Source organism: Neophocaena asiaeorientalis, unplaced genomic scaffold, assembly GCF_003031525.2.
Source record: "Neophocaena asiaeorientalis asiaeorientalis breed wild unplaced genomic scaffold, Neophocaena_asiaeorientalis_V1.1 scaffold196, whole genome shotgun sequence".
NCBI lineage: Eukaryota > Metazoa > Chordata > Mammalia > Artiodactyla > Phocoenidae > Neophocaena > Neophocaena asiaeorientalis.
Window position 1 is genome coordinate 2850544 of NW_020173929.1, and position 8644 is coordinate 2859187.

The following is an 8644-nucleotide window of genomic DNA, read 5'->3' on the forward strand; positions in this document are numbered from 1 at the left end:
AATATACTTCTGGGACTTCCCTGGCAGTCCAGTGGTTAAGACTCCACGCTTCCACTGCAGGGGGCAGGGGTTTGATCCCTGGTTGGGGAACTAAGATCCGCATGCCGCATGGTGCGTGGCCAAAAAAATATATGTATACTTCTGAAAACAGGGCAAGAGTTATTATAAATGAATATGCCCACAAACACTAATCCACAATTCTGAAATCCAAAAGCTCTGAAACTGAAAGTATATTTGTGTGTGTGTGTGTTTGTGTGTGTGTGTGTATGTGTGGTTCCAACTTATTTCCCAGCAAAAACAGTCCTGAATTGATGTTATAAAATTTTTATATATAATTATAATATATATTATATCTCTACTTCTATATATGTATATAAACTAAATACTATACATTTATTAAACGTATACAACTATAGATATGCTCTGTAGTTTTATACCTATAGCTATAGTTTTATTTGTTCCACTTGATCAATATTCATATGATACAATACAGAAATATTAACGCATTTAAGCAGTCCTAGCAGCCAATACCTTGAGAGGGGCATTCTGTGCTCTGCAGTATATACCCTGTGGCACCTTCTTAATACCTGAAGAATTCTGAACTCTTCAGCACATCTCGCCTCAGGGTTTTGGATAAGAGAGTGAAGACCTGTGATAATTGTAACACACTTGCTTCACTGAGGGCTCTGGGCTGAGCAGTTTGCGTTCATTATTCATGGTGTCCCCAGGGCAACCACTCTGAGACAGTTTCTGGTGTGGGTTCTGTTTTTATAGATGAGGGATGGGCGCTCTGAGATTCCAGGTAACACGCCGCAGAGCACCCAGGTGGCAGGTGCTGGGAGTTTGGGTGACAACGCAGGTGGGTCTGTTTAAGAAGTCATGAACCTAATTGCGCATACTGGCGAGTGGGAAGCTTTGGGAGAAGATGACTGGTCGAGGCTGGAAAGGGGATAGAAAAAAATGGGCTGGGGCTTCTACTCATAAGCATTCTTGCCCCACCAGTCTCGTCTTTCAAGTTTCCTTTTGCTGTTTCCCATATTCCCACAATTCAGAAAAAAATGAATTCATGTTTGGTGAATTAGAAAAATCTGTTCACCCAACTTCTATTATGATTATCGCAATAATGTTGATGAGATAGCGTGGTTCTACTCCCTTCTGCAAAGGGGACACAGCAGCTCAAAAATCACAAAGCTGGGAAGTGTCAAAGCAAAGACTAGATTCCAGGTTGTTAAGTGCATGGAATTTTAGATGGCCAGGAGCTTATCAATCATCTCGTCCAGTGTTTCCCAAGCTTTAGTCATTTGCCTGCCACCATGATAACTTCCTTAATATATTTTAAAAAATCACTTCCCTTTTTATTTTAACATAACCACATTTATTTAAAAGGAAAACTTTACATCACCACTGTAAGTGGAAGGTCGGTATTCGTTTCACATACATAAAAATAAAGACATAAGCATTGAAATAAAAATTAGTCATCCGTGCACCGCCTAGATCAGAGGTTCACGAACTACAGCCTACAGGCACAATCTAGCCCACTACCTATTTTTGAATGGCCCACAGCTAAAAATGATTTTACATTTTTAAATGGTTACATATTAAATGGTTATGTAAGTACACACATAATGTACTTGATTTTTGCCTTTAGGCCTGCAAATCCTAAAATATTTACTATCTAGTGCTTTAAGAAAAAGTTTGCCTACACCTGACCAGATTTATCTCACGTATCATGAGTGGTCGGAATACCGCATGTTGGAAAGTACTGAGTTGGTCTAATCTTTCCCTGCACCCATTTTACAGCTGAGAAAGTTAAGGCCCAGGAAATTTGTGTAACTTTGTCAAAGTCACACAGCGTTATGGTATACAGAATTCTTAAGTTTTTTTCCAACCCATCTGCTTCCCTTTCTAAAAACACTCACAGCCTCATCTGTTCACAGACGCATCCCAGGTTCAATTACACGTCAAATAGGACCTCAGTACCGAGAGAGGCAGGGATTGTGTGGTTCCAGAATCAAAGATCAGTTCTTTGGGGATGTTTGCAAATCTATCTATCTATCATCATCACTATCAGATGTGCATGAGAACTGTGCTCCAGACGTAGATAAATAACTGAGTTCAAATTCTCACATGTAGGCACCCTCTCTGGGCGTCATCAAAGGTTCACCAGACCGCACTAGGAAGCCTCCTTCCTGGTGCCCAGAGAGGGTTAACGTGCCCAGCAGATTATCACGTTCTTAGATCTCCCGCTGCGAGCCATATCAAACAGAAGTCAAGGCTGCCTGGGTTTGGACTCTGATTTTCCCACGGATTGATTGGTTTTATATCCAGAGCAGGTGGCTGGATGAAGAGGGATGGGGGTGGGAGATTATGAAGGAGGGAAGGGCCCCTGGAGCTCAAAGCCCCTTCTTCTTTCTGGACATGACCCCAGAAAAGTTCTCTTAAGTGAGGGCTCAAGGTAAAAATGCCCCCTGCCCTTCTGGGCTGGAGGCTCAGAAAACGGAGGAAGAGAATGGCAGGCCTCTGACATGACCTTCACTGCTAGGCTTGGAGAAAGGAGAGGTGGCCTCCATGTGGAGGAAAATAGAAAACAGTTCCCAGGTCTTCGATGTCAATTAGGAATCCTCCAGATACCTAACGTGACAGTAGGAGTGCACTCTTCCTCATCTCTGCCTAGCAAAGCTCTCAAAAGTCATTTGGTAAATTGAATTTGATCATATAAAAATTAGGAATATTTTTGACCAGTACGATATTTACCTCCTTTAAAGACTTCTTTTTTTTTCTTCTTTTTGCACCAACCCACTGGCTTGCTCTGTAATCTCTCCAGGGCTGTACACAGCACCGTCTGTATCTGATTCCCTTTGGTGGTTCTTCTATGGCAAATTATATCCATCAAGTTTTCTTAAAGGGCTGTCTTCAGGTGTACAACATGCATTTTTCTTCTGTAATTATCTTTTGCTTTGTGGAAAGATGTGTTTTATAAAAGGCAGCAGCTTTTTTTTTTTTTTTTGCTATTGCAGTGGGAGGACGGAGTGTTATTAACTCTGGATTCTCCACAAGAGACCTCGGCCACTTAGCCAGTGGGCTCTAGGTGCGAAAGTTTGGGAATAATGGCTGCTTTGTATTCCGCAGCCCAGCTTCTTAGGCTCTCTATGGTCCTTTTAATAATTGAACATTTTAGCCCTTAAGATTTCTTCAGTGTAGGGGGAACAGGGTGGTGGGAGAGAACAGCTATTTGAGGACCCTCTTCTCAGTGAAGACGTTGGTGCCCAGTGATTTGTAAGGCCAGGCCTGAAGTTAGAATATGTATTCCCAGTGGGGGGGACAGTGACCCTAGAGGGAAAAAATTGGTTCTTGAGGGTCAGAAAAATCTTAGCCATTATAATCCTTTATGACCCTCCAAAAGGCCATAGTACGTAAATGATAAATAGTAAATCTGTGATATTAACATTTCATGGAAGGGGTACGATTAAGAAACAATGATCTAAAAAGGCTCCCTAGAGGGGGTGATGAAGAAAAAAAAGGTTGAGAAGCACTGTGTTAGAACCAGAAGCAGCAGCAGGACAAGAAGGGATGTCTAGGGAGGGTCCTAGGCCTGCTGTTCTAACCACACATTTTTGTTTTTTGAGGGGCTGGCTGGTTTGTCATCACAGAAAGAGCACTGGGCTGGGAGTCATATACTTGCTCCTTGCCGAGCCTCAGTTCTTCATCTGCTAAATGGACACACTGATGAGGTGGACTCCAAGACCTGCCCCAGCTGCGTGACTTTCTGCAGGAACCCACTGGAGTGGGCCGACACATCCACACGTGTGCATGCATACGCACACGCATATATACGGTGGTGTAGTTGGATGGTGCAGTCAAGTAAGCCCACCAAACTGGAGTACAATTCAATCACTACAGAGATGAAACTTTTAGCTCTAAAAATTCCCCCAATTTTCTCTTCTCCCTTTCCTCCTATGCCCACTGTGGACTCTGGACATTCTTTGCCTGGGCTAGCCAGGCGCCTTAAGTACTCTGGACCCTCACTCATGGCCCATCCACAGACCCACGGCAGTAGGAATCAGTTTCCCCAAAGTGTAGTCCACATTCTAACTGCCTAATAAGTAGGAAGGGGTCAAGCACATTCCACACAAGGGGGAGGAATCAAGTGGGTTCTCTTCCATGCACGAGAAAGGCTGGCTGGACCTTTGGGAATGGCGTGGACGCTCAGGTCCCCAGTGCCTGCAGAGGCTTCCTATCCCTTCTGAGAGTCGGCTCACTCACCAAGGTGCACGGGGAGGGTCCACACAGTCAGAGAGACAGGCCTGTGGGTTTCCTGCCCTCACACGAGTCAGAGGCAGCAGTCACAGGTGTGGTGTCCATGGCACCTCTGCTCAGCCTTCCAGAGAGAGCAGAAGCAGAAAACCACCCAGCCTTGGCCAGTTAGCCAGAGAAGGAAAATTCCTTCCTGACCCTGGCAGAGATCATCAACTTCACTTCGGGCATGTGACCAAAAATCCACCCAGTGAAGCACCTACACATTGGCTGTTTATGCGCTAATACATCACTGGGCAGAACAAGGCTGTGAGGGTGTAAACCATGGAGAAGGGGGCCAGGGAGGGCCTTCCCTGATCCCACCACCTGGGCAATCTCACTGGGAAAAATAAAGCTTTTTGTCCTCTAAAGCCTCAGCGATATCCCAGTGTCCATCAGGTCCCAAGCCCTGCGGGCAAAGCAGGGTCCACTTCCACCTTTTGGACCTCCCTAAGAAGGGACACATGGAGGAAAACCCACTGGACTATTTCAATACTTGCTACTAAAGGATTGTGGGTTGGCTGCTTGAGTGTTTGCTCTGGGAGAAACCAGAGCAGCTGTGAGAACTGCCTTGCTGACGTCTTGCCAAGTGATTCCTCATCTTTCTTCGGCTTGTGTAGGGAGTTTGCTAGTTAGTTTGTTTTTCGTTGTTTTTCTAAAGATTCAGCGAAGACTCATAGGAGGTACGCCGTATAGTTTACTGTGGGCTCCAGTACAAAGCTTATCAGCTTTGGTTTGGATTAAATCCACTGGGGTTTAAATCCCACCTCTGCCACCCACAAGGCAAGGGACGTGGGACACATTTCTTGCTACTCAGCCTGCCGAAATTGTATTTTTTATTCTTTATTTTTGTTTTATACAAAGTGTGTTATGTAAAAATCCATGACCCTCTCTGAGCTCATCTTTAAAATGCCTCATCTCTAAAATGGGGATTTTAAACACAATACTCAGGATATCCCAAGGATTTAACCAAATTAGATAATATATGTAGATGAGTAGGCATAATACGTGTGTCCATTCCTGTCCCAGCGGTGGGGGGGGGGGGAAGAAAATCAATCATTGTCAATATATCTAAAAGGTTGCTATTCAGGTGACTTCTTTGAAAAGAAGAAAACCAATCTGTGAAAACTCTTGTCAACAGCACCTTGAATCATGAAAAACATTCTCACAGAGAACATGGGGAAAAAAGATTTAAGCTTTCACTCAGAGGGGCAAACAATCCCTCTCCCTGCGTCTTTAGACTAAAACATGAAGCTGTCTCCCTAAATCACTTTACCTTTCTATGCCTCAGTTTCCTCATCTGTAAAGCGAAGAGGTTGTCCCTAATGATGTCTGATAACCTTTCCAGTTTGTAAAATTCTTAGCACATCCAAATGAACGTGGGTCCCCAGCTCCAGCTGGAGAAGGGAGCATGTGCTACTGGTGGCTGCCAGCAGGGGGCGAATGCACAAGAACACCACATACTACAGTCTTTGCAGAGGTCTGAGAATAAATACAGTGGAAAAACCCTAACCATTGCTTTTCTGGAAGCATTCTATATGGAGGTGGTGTGAGAGGGCAGAACGGGTTTCCTTTAAGCTATTACGTAAGACAATCTCCTGAAAAACGCCCTAATCTGTATAAGGCAGCTATCTTCTCTGTTTCAAGGTGCGGGGGGGGGGGGGTCCATGAGCAGGCCGATGGGAAAAGGAGGCGTTTAGGCAGGAGAAGGTGGGCTTTCCTTGAAGCTGAATATTTTTTGGTGTAAAATCCAGCTTCCCTTCCTAAGGTTAGCTTTAGGAAGGGTAGAGAATAGAGTGCCTGTATGCATTCTCTCTTAGTTAGCTCCCCTTGGTTTAATCAAGTGATCCAGAGGCAGTGGGGGCTACCACGGCGGTGGTGGGTGGCTGGCTACACAGCCTGAGGATGCAAAAATGTCTCTCTCAGGTAAGCAGTTAAATCCCACTCAAACAGCTCCCGGGAGGCACTGTGACTGATGGACATGGCAGGAGGGCGGGCAGTCTGGAGCTGGGGACAGACCTACAGACCCAGGCCCCAGCCGGAGCCTCTAAGCCCTGAAACCCCTTACAATTCATCCAAAAGAGCAAAGAAAAGGTGCTTACTTGAGGACAGCGGTGCTGGGTCCAAAGAGGAGGTTTTCAAGGCAAGAGAAGGCGGGCGCTCCCAGCACCGGCGTACAGTGGAAATAAAGGCACCTGTAGCCTTGTGATATAAGTAACACCTACAGACAGGTCCGTTTGGTTTTTCAGGTTTATGCACAGCCCCTTTGATGACGGTGACATACAGTGTGACACGGCTCCTTGGAGGGGGGAATGGTTCTCACACGCAGAAAGTTTACCTTTATCCTGCCTTTGTGCCCAGCTCACACACACCCCGCCCCCTCCCCCTGCAACCCGGGGGAATCAGTAAACAAGCCAAGAATTCTTGCCTCTGGGAGCTTTCTGGGATCCTGTGTTTGCTGGGAACTCTCTTTAGGGCAAGCTGGAGGGGAAACCCTGGGAATCCAGCTGTGGTGCCCATGTCTGCCGCCCCCCTCCTGGGCTGACAGAGTCCTGCGAATTTGGATATCCCGTCATCCTCCCCCCGCCCCGCACCCGCGCAGCTTGGCAAGGTGGAAGGGTAGGATGGGGCAGTGGTTAAGAACACAGAATTTGCAGCTAGATGACTTTGAATTCAAATTCTAGGTGCATCATTTTCTAGTCGTGTCACCTTGAATCACTCAACTAGCTAGCTAATAAGGTAACTAGCTCTAATGCAAATAGCAGGACCTACCCACTGTGTGCGCTGGGGGTCATATGAGGTCCTGCAAGTGAAGTACTGAATGAGCCCTTTGTTTCGCTGTGATCATAGTGTTTTCTTTGACGGAGCACGTTAATCAGAAAGCCCCTCTCCACCACTTCCTCCGACCTCATGCCTTCCGAGCAGATGAAGGGAACAGCCAGTTTGTAGAACCAATGTTGGGCCTTGCTTCTACTTTTTCACACAAAGCATAACCGGCCATCGGACACATGAGCTATTCAACTTCTAACCTCTTTGGACATAACACGCCATGTGGTGGCTTTCTCCCTTCCTCTCCTCCTTACGGATGGAGAAATGAAGAGGTTTAGCGGTTCAGTCAGGTGTCCACAGCTTCTAGGCTGGGGTCTGACTTGGATGTCAGCTCTCAGGTGACTTGCTGAGAACTACCTGCTTCCCTGTAAGAGCAGAAACTCAACCCAACTCAGGCTGAAAATAGAGTGTCTCCTGGTTGCCTCAGGACAGCGTTGCCAACCCTCTGCCTTTCTGCCCTGTGCTTCCAGCTCTCCTGGGCAGCCAAGAGCTTATGTCCAAATTGCAGACTCCAAGCTTTAGAGTGAAAGCAAGGACTGGTTTGTTAGGTTTTCTTGGGAACACTGGGGACGGGTGCAAACATACAAAAACATATATACAGTCTGGAGAAACAAAAGGTAGTTCATTAGGAGACTCAGGTGTCATCATGGAAAAAGTGTTGGAAGGAAGATAAGGGGATTGCCTAGGCTGCTGACTTGCTGTGTAACCTCAGGCAAGTCAGGTAGCTTCTCTGGGCTTCATTTCCCCTGATGGTAAAAGGAAGAGGTTGGGTTAGAATAGTGACTTTCAAACTGTGTTCTGAAGAACCCCAAGGGTTCCCTGGAGCCCTCATAAGAGCTGCTGGGGGTGAGAGGATGAAAGCAGAGCGGGTTAGGTTCTGGGCTGTTCCTCCCTGATTCAGTAAGAGCATCTCAGCTTTTATACAAATCTTCAGGATAAGATTTCTCTTGAACAAAAGAATCCGCACTTGAAAAGAGTTTGCAGAGAACTGGATTAGGTGGTCATTGAGATTCCTTTGAGCTCTAAAATTCTGTGATTTGCTTCTTCCTCCTCAGCATCTAGGGGACCGGGATGGTCGTACACACCATGTTTCTCACCATTGGGTACTTTCCCATCTTGTCAGTAGTTTTGGAAAGTCTTCTTGTGTTTGTATCCGCACACATATGTTCTTCTCAGCAGAGAGGTTTTCATGGAAAACATCTTGTTCTGCTATCGTTTTTAGAAAAGAATCTTTTGGAGAAATTATATTTGTTTCTATGCTGTCTTGGTGCAACTATTTCAAGTTTCTGGCAATGAATGTGATGACAACAAACTCTGTTGGTCCTGAATGTGTAATACTGCGTATCTGGGTGCCTTTGTGGGGAATTACTGGCTTCTGGACTAGTGGATAAAAGGGGTGATTAAGATAAAACCAAAATAAAAGAGGAATTTGACTCTAATGGAGTCTATCTATCACATTGAACCTAAATTTGATTGGAGTGGAGATCTTGGATGGTATTAAACACTAAGCTCATAAAACCTG

The 8644-nt window shown here is 45.6% G+C and overlaps 1 protein-coding gene across 5 annotated transcripts in view; it reads right to left on the reverse strand.

Annotated features, from left to right (window-relative positions):
• Positions 1 to 6473, reverse strand: part of ELF5 (E74 like ETS transcription factor 5) — a 29762-nt gene extending 23289 nt beyond the window's left edge. For 2 of the 5 annotated variants that reach the window (XM_024752630.1, XM_024752626.1), the window contains exon 1: positions 4264 to 4422. The gene's annotated coding sequence lies outside the window, so the exon portion shown is untranslated. Of the gene's footprint in view, positions 1 to 2754; positions 2871 to 4263; positions 4423 to 6395 lie in introns of those variants that run through there. The other 3 variants (XM_024752628.1, XM_024752627.1, XM_024752629.1) reach the window with 3 other exon arrangements.
• Between the last annotated feature and the right edge of the window lie 2171 nt (positions 6474 to 8644).